This window comes from Drosophila biarmipes, unplaced genomic scaffold, assembly GCF_025231255.1.
Source record: "Drosophila biarmipes strain raj3 unplaced genomic scaffold, RU_DBia_V1.1 ptg000024l, whole genome shotgun sequence".
NCBI lineage: Eukaryota > Metazoa > Arthropoda > Insecta > Diptera > Drosophilidae > Drosophila > Drosophila biarmipes.
Window position 1 is genome coordinate 268,660 of NW_026114541.1, and position 16,045 is coordinate 284,704.

A 16,045-nucleotide genomic window follows, 5' to 3' on the forward strand; every position below is an offset into this window, starting at 1 on the left:
TTTTATAACTTAAGTTAACTTTCTTTCTTGTTATTGTTTATTATAGCTTTGCTATCTCTATCTCCTATTTTTAAATTGATATCAAAACTTGTTTTGTCGTAACTAATTTTCTGTTTTAGCTTATGAGATTCTAGCAATAGTCTAGCTCTCTTAAATGCCTGTTGTAATCTAAATTTGGATTCCTTAGCATAATCTTCAATATTATAAAGTGGGTTTGTTTTATCTATGCTATTAAAATGTGTTGGTAGATTTGAAATTTTACATTCAAAAAAAAATTCACCGTAAATGTTAGAAAATCGTCCGTGATTTTACAACGCCATTAAGATAAGAAATTTTTTCTTGGTTATAGAAATAATTTCTTAAACTACGAAAAATTCGACATTAATTTTTTGTGTATTGAATAAGAAGAAGAGAATTAGAAATTTTCTTGAATTCATGGCGATATTTTCCTGGATTAATGACAATATATTTGTAACATTTTTCGTGAAATAATGGCTTAATCAGCTTTATTGTTCGGATCAAAAATATTTTTTCATTACATAAAGGGTGGAAAATTGTAGTACATTTTTATACTGTGTGCGGTCACACTAAGGCAGTGACAGTGCTTTTCGTGATTTTTGTCCTTCGAATGTTAAGCTCGTTGAAACCTCGTGTTTAATAGTGAACAAAAATTGTGAAAAATGGACTTCATTTAAAAGAATTAGAGGAAGCTAAGGGACCACCTCGTCTTGAAGTGGCTCAACTCGATTGATAATCCCACAGGCCGCATAGCGCGCTGGGCGTTGGAACTGCAGCAGTATCAGTTTGACTTCACCTATCGACGCGGGAGCCAGAACATTGTTGCAGATACACTTTCTCGACGGCTTGGTCTTTTCCGCGATATTGCCAGGTATGTCCGCAAGTGTGACACTTGCCAACGGTTCAAAGTCAGCCAAACCAAATCGGCGGGTAAAATGTTCACCAGACAGATTAACGAGCCGTTCGATACTGTCTGCGCCGATTTTATTGAGCCCCTTCCGCGATCCAAGAGCTCGTCTTCTTCGACGCCTTTTCGAAATGGGTTGAGTTGGTCCCCTTGAGAAAAGCTACTTCGGTACATCTCGAAAAATTCTTTCGGCCGAACATTTGTCTACGATAATGGGAAACAATTTACGAGTCGTTCATTCAAAGCCTTCTGCAAGCAGGCGGGAATGGAGATCCAACATACAGCAACTTATGCTCTGCAGCAGAACCCGACAGAAATGGCCAATCGCACCATTAAAACGATGGTCGCCCAGTATATCGAGGACAAGCAGACGACGTGGGACGAACTTCTGCCCGAACTGAATCTAGCAATTAATAGCAGCATCTCAGACTCAACCGGATTCAGTCCAGCGTTCATCGTCCAAGGCAGAGAGCCACGACTTCCAGGTGCCTTGTACGATGAAGTGACTCCAGGACCAAGCCAAGCGCCACGTTCACCCGAAGCGAAAGCGGAAGTGCTACGGGACATTTTCAAGGTAGTACAGGAGAACACTCAGAGAGCTTCGTTGGAGCAGCGGACCATGCGTGGAGACCGACCATAGGATCGCTGGTCTTCGTAAAACAGCATCATTTGTCCAGGGCAGCGGATAACTTTGCCGCTAAGCTAGCACCCAAGTACGAAGGCCCGTACAAAGTAATTAAGTTCTTTTCTCCCACCATAGTGCGCTTGAAACATACCCAGAGCAGGCAAGGCAGAACGGCATCCCTTAGAGATTTGAAGGAAGCAGTCAACGAGCCAGAAACCCAAAATCTGGTATCCAGACGACTGGACGACAACGAAGACATTCAGATGGCGAAGCAGGTTTAGCGATCGATTGACCCTAAAAAAAGCCCGTAGCAGAGAGATACAGAAACCAAGGATACCCGCATCAAGGCGCAAGCCGAACAGGAGCAAGCGAGAGATGACACGCGCCAAGGGAACAGCGAGAGAAAGGAAACTTCGACAAGTGGAAAAAACCCAGAGCAGCCGAAAACTTGAACAAAACGCGGCGGCAAAGCTTGACTCTGTCACTTTGGAAAACGTGGCGCACCGGACCAGAAGTGCGAGAAGGTCACTCTTAGACACGCGGCGCACGTGATCAGAAGTGCGAGGAGTGGACTCTTGCAAAGGCGGCGGACGGGATCAGAGGTGCGAGCAGAACAAATTCATATGGACAACAGGAGTCTTTTGCCTTCGAAGTGCGAAAAGTGGTGCAGTCGAGTGACTGGAGCCAAGTGACCCATAATCTCCATAATCGATCCCCTCTCTCTCGGCCTTCTCGTAGCGAATGCTATGAGCCAGGCCCAAATGCGCGTTACCGCTGACCCTTTTCACTCCTACAGACACCGAATAAACGATTTCTCTTACTCCGTACCTTGGTGGCTGGCACTCTACATCTCACGCCAGCAAACCGATTTTCGTCCTAGACCTTTTTGTCCCATATCTTTACAAATATTTTCGGTAAAGAGACCCTGGCGGGACTGAGTATATCCCAGCCTACGAGACTTCTTTACAGAATGGCGCCCGAGCAGGGACATGGGGTTTACGAAATTTTAGACGCCCTAAATATAGCCTAAAGACCCATCTGGGTACATGGAGTTTGAAAATTTTCGGTTCAGTCACTTAGAGGCGAAATTTTTAAGTCGGAACGTAAGGAGAGTCATATATCGAGGGACATAAAAATTCTAGGGCAGAAAACACGGAAATATATACCCATATATATATTTATAAAATATATCAGCGCAGCGAACATAATTTCAAAAAAAAAAAAAACTTAGAATTTGGCAAATTTGGGAGAACTTTTACAAAAGTATACCCACAAACAGCGAGAAATTTCTAACCCACGCAGACACACATACATTTATTTCTAAGCAGAGCAAAGTACATTACCTAAAATCAGAGATTATTTATTCCAAAATCACGTGGCCAGCAAATCACGTGAGGAAGAAACACATACAGGCAGATAATCGGAGGAGAGAGATGAGAGCCCTCTAGGTTAGCCAACTCAGGTCACGAGATTTTTGATAGCACGAGATAGGGAAAAGCTAACGTATACTCCCCACAGCGCAGCTATTTTGTTTTTAGTTTTCACTCTCATCGTCGTCTCTCTCACACGAGCAGGAGTCGATCAAGTACAGGCAACGACATCACATCGGTTGGGGGGCTTCTCATATAACCATCGCCGAGTCAACACGTGCAGCGGCAGCTCTCTAAAACATCGTCGTGGAAAAATTTAAGACTATATCGACGTCGAACAAATTTCAATCACCGTCGAGAAAATCTAGGAATTAAATCGTCGTTGGACATCGGATTGTGGTCACCATCGTTGCACGTGGGAATTCAGTAAATTCTTGGTGACAAACAAAATAAAATTTTCGATAAAGATTTTAACAAGTTCGAACCTCGTTTGACCCTCGTTCGAGAATTTCTCTCGTCCTATCGAAATTTTCCCTGTCGTTTGCCAGTTAACTATTATTTCACAGCAATATGGGCGTATCTCCGGAAGCGGGATTTGGAGGCTATTCTGAAGGAGTTTTCCTTGGAAGCAACCGGAACAGTTGAGAAAATGATGAGCCGGCTGGCTGCTTTTAATAATCGAGACGACCACGTGCTGGAGATAGCCGAGCGGCTATAGGAATACGAGGCAGAAATTACAGCCGCACTAACGGATAGGAAGCAGCGTTCGCCGATTCCAGCACTGGAAGGCTGAGGTGCCACCGACGTAGTCGGACACACGGAGATCTATCCGGTCAAGGGGGATATTTTTCCCAAGAAAGCAGAGATTTCCGCAGCCACGCTAGCGGAGAGGCTGAAGAATTGGGGAATCACTTTTGACGGAACCACGGACCCCATTACCTTCATCCAATACCTCGAGGAACGAGCCACCGCATACGAAGTTGACGTAGAGAAGATGCCACAGGCCATCCATGGTCTTTTGTCGGATACAGCTGAGCACTGGTTTCGGACAAGCCAGCTGCTAAGAGAATTTTGGACGAACTTTAAGAAGGCGTTTCTTGACTTCTTTCTGCCACCTAGGTACTTTCAGCGACTTGAGGATGAGATCCGCACCAGAGATCAGCGACGAGGAGAGACTTTCAAAAAATACCTAGTCAACATTAGACTCATGATGATACTCAGAGCGGGGTATATTGCGGAGCAGGAGTTGAAACATATCTATGAAAATCTCCAACCGGAGTATCAGATGTACGCAAGGAGGCATGACTTCACCACTTTGGAGCAACTTACCACTTTAGCGGTAAACTACGAGGTCACCCGCGATCGGAGCACAGGAAGCCAATGGTACCGAATTTCAGTCTTGCTTGCAGGAATTGTGCCCAGGAGGGTCACCGGTCAGCTACATGTCGCAATCCCAGAGTCCTCTTTTGTTGGGATTGTGGTCGCAGAAGAGTACGCTCTCTCGAGTGTTGCCGTCGTACCCAGCCGGGAAACGAGAGAAGTTTTCGACTCCTCAGGGAGCGGACGGAGCCTGCCTACAGAAATCCCCGGAATCAGGAGAAATCTTACAGGTTCAGTCAAGCAAAATTATCGCGCAGGTGCAATTCGAGGGACAGGAGTTTAACGCTACTATAGACACCGGAGCTAACAGAAGCTTCGTGAGCGAACGAGTTGTTCAACGTGTAGGGACGCCACACAACGTACGGTCGGTACACACTCATGCCAGCCTGGCGGAAGGCTCACGCAAGGAGATAAACAAGTCTCTGGTAGCCAAAGTCCGGTTGGACCAATGTTGGGTCACCTTTCCACTGCTAGTTTTCCTTTCGATCATGAAAGACGTGCTATTGGGCATGGACTTCCTCTGTGCCGTGTCTGCCACTCTCCAATGCGGCCGCGCTTCTCTACGGCTGAACCCTCTCTTAATAGGCAGCCGTAATCACAACAAACATCGAGCAAGATGAATTAGAACCCTGGGTAAACAAATTCCTACAGGAAGAATTGACCAAATTCGAAGAATTGACGGGAGTGTCAAATGTCGCTGAGCATACGATCACGATGCAGGATGATAAGCCCATCAAACAGAGGTACTTTCCTAAAAATCCCGCGATGCAGAGGATTATCGATGAGTAGATCGACGAACTGCTAGACAACGACTGTATAGAGCCTTTACGGAACCCCCAAAGCGCCCCTATTGTACTCGTGGTCAAGAAGTCTTGAGAAATGCGACTATGTGTAGATTTTCGACAACTAAATGCCCATTCTATTCCAGATGCATACCCGCTGCCAAGGATAACGCACATCTTGGAGCGTCTGCGCCATGCCAAGTACATATCGACGCTCGATTTGAAGAGCGGATATTGGCAAATTCCTGTAGCCGAGTCCAGCCGCGCGTGCACAGCATTTACAGTCCCCGGGAAAGGCTTGTACCACTGGAAAGTGATGCCGTTTGGCCTCCACTCATCTCATCACTTATGATAACATCATCATCGGCCGCACTCTGGAGGAGCATGTGCAGCATCTACAAGAAATATTCCGACGGCTACGAAAGGCGAACCTTTGTCTCAACGCGAAGAAATGCAGTTTCTTCAAGCGCAGTCTGAATTCCTACACGTCATCAGTGAGGAGGGAATATACACGGATCCCGACAAGATTTTGGCAGTACGGCAACTGAGTCCGCCCACCACGTGCAAAGAGTTGAGGAGATGTCTAGGGATCGCGTCATGGTACAGGAGATTTTTACCCAACTTTGCCAACGAAGTGCAGCCCTGTCTTTGCTACTCAAGAAAGAAAATAAATGGCAATGGGAGCAGGAGCAGCAAGATGCGTTTGAGGTACTCAAAAGAATACTCACGGAGGCGCCGGTTCTCGCCTGCCCCGACTTCAAAGAGAAGTTCGTGTTGCAAACAGACGCTGGCTATCATATGGGCCATCAAGAAACTCAGATGCTACTTGGAAGGTTACCGATTCGAGGTGATAACGGACCACCTCGCCTTGAAGTGGCTCAACTCGATTGATAATCCCACAGGCCGCATAGCGCGCTGGGCGTTGGAACTGCAGCAGTATCAGTTTGACTTCACCTATCGACGCGGGAGCCAGAACATTGTTGCAGATACACTTTCTCGACGGCTTGGTCTTTTCCGCGATATTGCCAGGTATGTCCGCAAGTGTGACACTTGCCAACGGTTCAAAGTCAGCCAAACCAAATCGGCGGGTAAAATGTTCACCAGACAGATTAACGAGCCGTTCGATACTGTCTGCGCCGATTTTATTGAGCCCCTTCCGCGATCCAAGAGCTCGTCTTCTTCGACGCCTTTTCGAAATGGGTTGAGTTGGTCCCCTTGAGAAAAGCTACTTCGGTACATCTCGAAAAATTCTTTCGGCCGAACATTTGTCTACGATAATGGGAAACAATTTACGAGTCGTTCATTCAAAGCCTTCTGCAAGCAGGCGGGAATGGAGATCCAACATACAGCAACTTATGCTCTGCAGCAGAACCCGACAGAAATGGCCAATCGCACCATTAAAACGATGGTCGCCCAGTATATCGAGGACCAGCAGACGACGTGGGACGAACTTCTGCCCGAACTGAATCTAGCAATTAATAGCAGCATCTCAGACTCAACCGGATTCAGTCCAGCGTTCATCGTCCAAGGCAGAGAGCCACGACTTCCAGGTGCCTTGTACGATGAAGTGACTCCAGGACCAAGCCAAGCGCCACGTTCACCCGAAGCGAAAGCGGAAGTGCTACGGGACATTTTCAAGGTAGTACAGGAGAACACTCAGAGAGCTTCGTTGGAGCAGCGGACCATGCGTGGAGACCGACCATAGGATCGCTGGTCTTCGTAAAACAGCATCATTTGTCCAGGGCAGCGGATAACTTTGCCGCTAAGCTAGCACCCAAGTACGAAGGCCCGTACAAAGTAATTAAGTTCTTTTCTCCCACCATAGTGCGCTTGCAACATACCCAGAGCAGGCAAGGCAGAACGGCATCCCTTAGAGATTTGAAGGAAGCAGTCAACGAGCCAGAAACCCAAAATCTGGTATCCAGGCGACTGGACGACAACGAAGACATTCAGATGGCGAAGCAGGTTTAGCGATCGATTGACCCTAAAAAAAGCCCGTAGCAGAGCAACAGCAGGGATACAGAAATCAAAAATACCCGCATCAAGGCGGAAGCAACGGAGAAGCTAGCACGAAGAAATGTACACACATCAAGACGAGGACAGCAGAGATACAGAAACCAAGGATACCCGCATCAAGGCGCAAGCCGAACAGGAGCAAGCGAGAGATGACACACGCCAAGGGAACAGCGAGAGAAAGGAAACTTCGACAAGTGGAAAAAACCCAGAGCAGCCGAAAACTTGAACAAAACGCGGCGGCAAAGCTTGACTCTGTCACTTTGGAGAACGTGGCGCACCGGACCAGAAGTGCGAGAAGGTCACTCTTAGACACGCGGCGCACGTGATCAGAAGTGCGAGGAGTGGACTCTTGCAAAGGCGGCGGACGGGATCAGAGGTGCGAGCAGAACAAATTCATATGGACAACAGGAGTCTTTTGCCTTCGAAGTGCGAAAAGTGGTGCAGTCGAGTGACTGGAGCCAAGTGACCCATAATCTCCATAATCGATCCCCTCTCTCTCGGCCTTCTCGTAGCGAATGCTATGAGCCAGGCCCAAATGCGCGTTACCGCTGACCCTTTTCACTCCTACAGACACCGAATAAACGATTTCTCTTACTCCGTACCTTGGTGGCTGGCACTCTACATCTCACGCCAGCAAACCGATTTTCGTCCTAGACCTTTTTGTCCCATATCTTTACAAATATTTTCGGTAAAGAGACCCTGGCGGGACTGAGTATATCCCAGCCTACGAGACTTCTTTACAGAATGGCGCCCGAGCAGGGACATGGGGTTTACGAAATTTTAGACGCCCTAAATATAGCCTAAAGACCCATCTGGGTACATGGAGTTTGAAAATTTTCGGTTCAGTCACTTAGAGGCGAAATTTTTAAGTCGGAACGTAAGGAGAGTCATATATCGAGGGACATAAAAATTCTAGGGCAGAAAACACGGAAATATATACCCATATATATATTTATAAAATATATCAGCGCAGCGAACATAATTTCAAAAAAAAAAAAACTTAGAATTTGGCAAATTTGGGAGAACTTTTACAAAAGTATACCCACAAACAGCGAGAAATTTCTAACCCACGCAGACACACATACATTTATTTCTAAGCAGAGCAAAGTACATTACCTAAAATCAGAGATTATTTATTCCAAAATCACGTGGCCAGCAAATCACTTTTGACGGAACCACGGACCCCATTACCTTCATTCAATACCTCGAGGAACGAGCCACCGCATACGAAGTTGACGTAGAGAAGATGCCACAGGCCATCCATGGTCTTTTGTCGGATACAGCTGAGCACTGGTTTCGGACAAGCCAGCTGCTAAGAGAATTTTGGACGAACTGTAAGAAGGCGTTTCTTGACTTCTTTCTGCCACCTAGGTACTTTCAGCGACTTGAGGATGAGATCCGCACCAGAGATCAGCGACGAGGAGAGACTTTCAAAAAATACCTAGTCAACATCAGACTCATGATGATACTCAGAGCGGGGTATAATGCGGAGCAGGAGTTGAAACATATCTATGAAAATCTCCAACCGGAGTATCAGATGTACGCAAGGGGGCACGACTTCACCACTTTGGAGCAACTTACCACTTTAGCGGTAAACTACGAGGTCACCCGCGATCGGAGCACAGGAAGCCAATGGTACCGAATTTCAGTTTTGCTTGCAAGAATTGTGCCCAGGAGGGTCACCGGTCAGCTACATGTCGCAATCCCAGAGTCCTCTTTTGTTGGGATTGTGGTCGCAGAAGAGTACGCTCTCTCGAGTGTTGCCGTCGTACCCAGCCGGGAAACGAGAGAAGTTTTCGACTCCTCGGGGAGCGGACGGAGCCTGCCTACAGAAATTCCCGGAATCAGGAGAAATCTTACAGGTTCAGTCAAGCAGGTGCAATTCGAGGGACAGGAGTTTAACGCTACTATAGACACCGGAGCTAACAGAAGCTTCGTGAGCGAACGAGTTGTTCAACGTGTAGGGACGCCACACAACGTACGGTCGGTACACACTCATGCCAGCCTGGCGGAAGGCTCACGCAAGGAGATAAACAAGTCTCTGGTAGCCAAAGTCCGGTTGGACCAATGTTGGGTCACCTTTCCACTGCTAGTTTTCCTTTCGATCATGAAAGACGTGCTATTGGGCATGGACTTCCTCTGTGCCGTGTCTGCCACTCTCCAATGCGGCCGCGCTTCTCTACGGCTGAACCCTCTCTTAATAGGCAGCCGTAATCACAACAAACATCGAGCAAGATGAATTAGAACCCTGGGTAAACAAATTCCTACAGGAAGAATTGACCAAATTCGAAGAATTGACGGGAGTGTCAAATGTCGCTGAGCATACGATCACGATGCATCAAACAGAGGTACTTTCCTAAAAATTACGCGATGCAGAGGATTATCGATGAGTAGATCGACGAACTGCTAGACAACGACTGTATAGAGCCTTTACGGAACCCCCAAAGCGCCCCTATTGTACTCGTGGTCAAGAAATCTTGAGAAATGCGACTATGTGTAGATTTTCGACAACTAAATGCCCATTCTATTCCAGATGCATACCCGCTGCCAAGGATAACGCACATCTTGGAGCGTCTGCGCCATGCCAAGTACATATCGACGCTCGATTTGAAGAGCGGATATTGGCAAATTCCTGTAGCCGGGAAAGGCTTGTACCACTGGAAAGTGATGCCGTTTGGCCTCCACTCATCTCATCACTTATGATAACATCATCATCGGCCGCACTCTGGAGGAGCATGTGCAGCATCTACAAGAAATATTCCGATGGCTACGAAAGGCGAACCTTTGTCTCAACGCGAAGAAATGCAGTTTCTTCAAGCGCAGTCTGAATTCCTACGCGTCATCAGTGAGGAGGGAATATACACGGATCCCGACAAGATTTTGGCAGTACGGCAACTGAGTCCGCCCACCACGTGCAAAGAGTTGAGGAGATGTCTAGGGATCGCGTCATGGTACAGGAGATTTTTACCCAACTTTGCCAACGTAGTGCAGCCCTGTCTTTGCTACTCAAGAAAGAAAATAAATGGCAATGGGAGCAGGAGCAGCAAGATGCGTTTGAGGTACTCAAAAGAATACTCACGGAGGCGCCGGTTCTCGCCTGCCCCGACTTCAAAGAGAAGTTCGTGTTGCAAACAGACGCTGGCTATCATATGGGCCATCAAGAAACTCAGATGCTACTTGGAAGGTTACCGATTCGAGGTGATAACGGACCACCTCGCCTTGAAGTGGCTCAACTCGATTGATAATCCCACAGGCCGCATAGCGCGCTGGGCGTTGGAACTGCAGCAGTATCAGTTTGACGTCACCTATCGACGCGGGAGCCAGAACATTGTTGCAGATACACTTTCTCGACGGCTTGGTCTTTTCCGCGATATTGCCAGTTATGTCCGCAAGTGTGACACTTGCCAACGGTTCAAAGTCAGCCAAACCAAATCGGCGGGTAAAATGTTCACCAGACAGATTAACGAGCCGTTCGATACTGTCTGCGCCGATTTTATTGAGCCCCTTTCGCGATCCAAGAGCTCGTCTTCTTCGACGCCTTTTCGAAATGGGTTGAGTTGGTCCCCTTGAAAAAAGCTACTTCGGTACATCTCGAAAAATTCTTTCGGCCGAACATTTGTCTACGATAATGGGAAACAATTTACGAGTCGTTCATTCAAAGCCTTCTGCAAGCAGGCGGGAATGGAGATCCAACATACAGCAACTTATGCTCTGCAGCAGAACCCGACAGAAATGGCCAATCGCACCATTAAAACGATGGTCGCCCAGTATATCGAGGACAAGCAGACGACGTGGGACGAACTTCTGCCCGAACTGAATCTAGCAATTAATAGCAGCATCTCAGACTCAACCGGATTCAGTCCAGCGTTCATCGTCCAAGGCAGAGAGCCACGACTCCCAGGTGCCTTGTACGATGAAGTGACTCCAGGACCAAGCCAAGCGCCACGTTCACCCGAAGCGAAAGCGGAAGTGCTACGGGACATTTTCAAGGTAGTACAGGAGAACACTCAGAGAGCTTCGTTGGAGCAGCGGACCATGCGTGGAGACCGACCATAGGATCGCTGGTCTTCGTAAAACAGCATCATTTGTCCAGGGCAGCGGATAACTTTGCCGCTAAGCTAGCACCCAAGTACGAAGGCCCGTACAAAGTAATTAAGTTCTTTTCTCCCACCATAGTGCGCTTGCATCATACCCAGAGCAGGCAAGGCAGAACGGCATCCCTTAGAGATTTGAAGGAAGCAGTCAACGAGCCAGAAACCCAAAATCTGGTATCCAGACGACTGGACGACAACGAAGACATTCAGATGGCGAAGCAGGTTTAGCGATCGATTGACCCTAAAAAAAGGCGGAAGCAACGGAGAAGCTAGCACGAAGAAATGTACACATCAAGACGAGGACAGCAGAGATACAGAAACCAAGGATACCCGCATCAAGGCGGAAGCAACGCAGAAGCGTACACGAAGAAAAGTACACATCCAGACGAGAACAGCAGAGATACAGAAACCAAGGATAATCGCATCAAGGCGCAAGCCGAACAGGAGCAAGCGAGAGATGACACGCGCCAAGGGAACAGCGAGAGAAAGGAAACTTCGACAAGTGGAAAAAACCCAGAGCAGCCGAAAACTTGAACAAAACGCGGCGGCAAAGCTTGACTCTGTCACTTTGGAAAACGTGGCGCACCGGACCAGAAGTGCGAGAAGGTCACTCTTAGACACGCGGCGCACGTGATCAGAAGTGCGAGGAGTGGACTCTTGCAAAGGCGGCGGACGGGATCAGAGGTGCGAGCAGAACAAATTCATATGGACAACAGGAGTCTTTTGCCTTCGAAGTGCGAAAAGTGGTGCAGTCGAGTGACTGGAGCCAAGTGACCCATAATCTCCATAATCGATCCCCTCTCTCTCGGCCTTCTCGTAGCGAATGCTATGAGCCAGGCCCAAATGCGCGTTACCGCTGACCCTTTTCACTCCTACAGACACCGAATAAACGATTTCTCTTACTCCGTACCTTGGTGGCTGGCACTCTACATCTCACGCCAGCAAACCGATTTTCGTCCTAGACCTTTTTGTCCCATATCTTTACAAATATTTTCGGTAAAGAGACCCTGGCGGGACTGAGTATATCCCAGCCTACGAGACTTCTTTACAGAATGGCGCCCGAGCAGGGACATGGGGTTTACGAAATTTTAGACGCCCTAAATATAGCCTAAAGACCCATCTGGGTACATGGAGTTTGAAAAATTTCGGTTCAGTCACTTAGAGGCGAAATTTTTAAGTCGGAACGTAAGGAGAGTCATATATCGAGGGACATAAAAATTCTAGGGCAGAAAACACGGAAATATATACCCATATATATATTTATAAATTATATCAGCGCAGCGAACATAATTTCAAAAAAAAAAAAAACTTAGAATTTGGCAAATTTGGGAGAACTTTTACAAAAGTATACCCACAAACAGCGAGAAATTTCTAACCCACGCAGACACACATACATTTATTTCTAAGCAGAGCAAAGTACATTACCTAAAATCAGAGATTATTTATTCCAAAATCACGTGGCCAGCAAATCACGTGAGGAAGAAACACATACAGGCAGATAATCGGAGGAGAGAGATGAGAGCCCTCTAGGTTAGCCAACTCAGGTCACGAGATTTTTGATAGCACGAGATAGGGAAAAGCTAACGTATACTCCCCACAGCGCAGCTATTTTGTTTTTAGTTTTCACTCTCATCGTCGTCTCTCTCACACGAGCAGGAGTCGATCAAGTACAGGCAACGACATCACATCGGTTGGGGGGCTTCTCATATAACCATCGCCGAGTCAACACGTGCAGCGGCAGCTCTCTAAAACATCGTCGTGGAAAAATTTAAGACTATATCGACGTCGAACAAATTTCAATCACCGTCGAGAAAATCTAGGAATTAAATCGTCGTTGGACATCGGATTGTGGTCACCATCGTTGCACGTGGGAATTCAGTAAATTCTTGGTGACAAACAAAATAAAATTTTCGATAAAGATTTTAACAAGTTCGAACCTCGTTTGACCCTCGTTCGAGAATTTCTCTCGTCCTATCGAAATTTTCCCTGTCGTTTGCCAGTTAACTATTATTACACAGCAATATGGGCGTATCTCCGGAAGCGGGATTTGGAGGCTATTCTGAACGAGTTTTCCTTGGAAGCAACCGGAACAGTTGAGAAAATGATGAGCCGGCTGGCTGCTTTTAATAATCGAGACGACCACGTGCTGGAGATAGCCGAGCGGCTATAGGAATGCGAGGCAGAAATTACAGCCGCACTAACGGATAGGAAGCAGCGTTCGCCGATTCCAAATCCCACACCCACCGGGTCCAACACAGCTTCAGGTGCCAGCACTGGAAGGCAGAGGTGCCACAGATGTAGTCGGACACACGGAGATCTATCCGGTCAAGGGGGATATTTTTCCCAAGAAAGCAGAGATTTCCGCAGCCACGCTAGCGGAGAGGCTGAAGAACTGGGGAATCACTTTTGACGGAACCACGGACCCCATTACCTTCATCCAATACCTCGAGGAACGAGCCACCGCATACGAAGTTGACGTAGAGAAGATGCCACAGGCCATCCATGGTCTTTTGTCGGATACAGCTGAGCACTGGTTTCGGACAAGCCAGCTGCTAAGAGAATTTTGGACGAACTTTAAGAAGGCGTTTCTTGACTTCTTTCTGCCACCTAGATACTTTCAGCGACTTGAGGATGAGATCCGCACCAGAGATCAGCGACGAGGAGAGACTTTCAAAAAATACCTAGTCAACATTAGACTCATGATGATACTCAGAGCGGGGTATAATGCGGAGCATGAGTTGAAACATATCTATGAAAATCTCCAACCGGAGTATCAGATGTACGCAAGGAGGCATGACCTCACCACTTTGGAGCAACTTACCACTTTAGCGGTAAACTACGAGGTCACCCGCGATCGGAGCACAGGAAGCCAATGGTACCGAATTTCAGTCTTGCTTGCAGGAATTGTGCCCAGGAGGGTCACCGGTCAGCTACATGTCGCAATCCCAGAGTCCTCTTTTGTTGGGATTGTGGTCGCAGAAGAGTACGCTCTCTCGAGTGTTGCCGTCGTACCCAGCCGGGAAACGAGAGAAGTTTTCGACTCCTCAGGGAGCGGACGGAGCCTGCCTACAGAAATCCCCGGAATCAGGAGAAATCTTACAGGTTCAGTCAAGCAGAATTATCGCGCAGGTGCAATTCGAGGGACAGGAGTTTAACGCTACTATAGACACCGGAGCTAACAGAAGCTTCGTGAGCGAACGAGTTGTTCAACGTGTAGGGACGCCACACAACGTACGGTCGGTACACACTCATGCCAGCCTGGCGGAAGGCTCACGCAAGGAGATAAACAAGTCTCTGGTAGCCAAAGTCCGGTTGGACCAATGTTGGGTCACCTTTCCACTGCTAGTTTTCCTTTCGATCATGAAAGACGTGCTATTGGGCATGGACTTCCTCTGTGCCGTGTCTGCCACTCTCCAATGCGGCCGCGCTTCTCTACGGCTGAACCCTCTCTTAATAGGCAGCCGTAATCACAACAAACATCGAGCAAGATGAATTAGAACCCTGGGTAAACAAATTCCTACAGGAAGAATTGACCAAATTCGAAGAATTGACGGGAGTGTCAAATGTCGCTGAGCATACGATCACGATGCAGGATGATAAGCCCATCAAACAGAGGTACTTTCCTAAAAATCCCGCGATGCAGAGGATTATCGATGAGTAGATCGACGAACTGCTAGACAACGACTGTATAGAGCCTTTACGGAACCCCCAAAGCGCCCCTATTGTACTCGTGGTCAAGAAGTCTTGAGAAATGCGACTATGTGTAGATTTTCGACAACTAAATGCCCATTCTATTCCAGATGCATACCCGCTGCCAAGGATAACTCACATCTTGGAGCGTCTGCGCCATGCCAAGTACATATCGACGCTCGATTTGAAGAGCGGATATTGGCAAATTCCTGTAGCCGAGTCCAGCCGCGCGTGCACAGCATTTACAGTCCCCGGGAAAGGCTTGTACCACTGGAAAGTGATGCCGTTTGGCCTCCACTCATCTCATCACTTATGATAACATCATCATCGGCCGCACTCTGGAGGAGCATGTGCAGCATCTACAAGAAATATTCCGACGGCTACGAAAGGCGAACCTTTGTCCCGACAAGATTTTGGAGGTACGGCAACTGAGTCCGCCCACCACGTGCAAGGAGTTGAGGAGATGTCTAGGGATCGCGTCATGGTACAGGAGATTTTTACCCAACTTTGCCAACGTAGTGCAGCCCTGTCTTTGCTACTCAAGAAAGAAAATAAATGGCAATGGGAGCAGGAGCAGCAAGATGCGTTTGAGGTACTCAAAAGAATACTCACGGAGGCGCCGGTTCTCGCCTGCCCCGACTTCAAAGAGAAGTTCGTGTTGCAAACAGACGCTGGCTATCATATGGGCCATCAAGAAACTCAGATGCTACTTGGAAGGTTACCGATTCGACGTGATAACGGACCACCTCGCCTTGAAGTGGCTCAACTCGATTGATAATCCCATAGGCCGCATAGCGCGCTGGGCGTTGGAACTGCAACAGTATCAGTTTGACGTCACCTATCGACGCGGGAGCCAGAACATTGTTGCAGATACACTTTCTCGACGGCTTGGTCTTTTCCGCGATATTGCCAGGTATGTCCGCAAGTGTGACACTTGCCAACGGTTCAAAGTCAGCCAAACCAAATCGGCGGGTAAAATGTTCACCAGACAGATTAACGAGCCGTTCGATACTGTCTGCGCCGATTTTATTGAGCCCCTTCCGCGATCCAAGAGCTCGTCTTCTTCGACGCCTTTTCGAAATGGGTTGAGTTGGTCCCCTTGAGAAAAGCTACTTCGGTACATCTCGAAAAATTCTTTCGGCCGAACATTTGTCTACGATAAT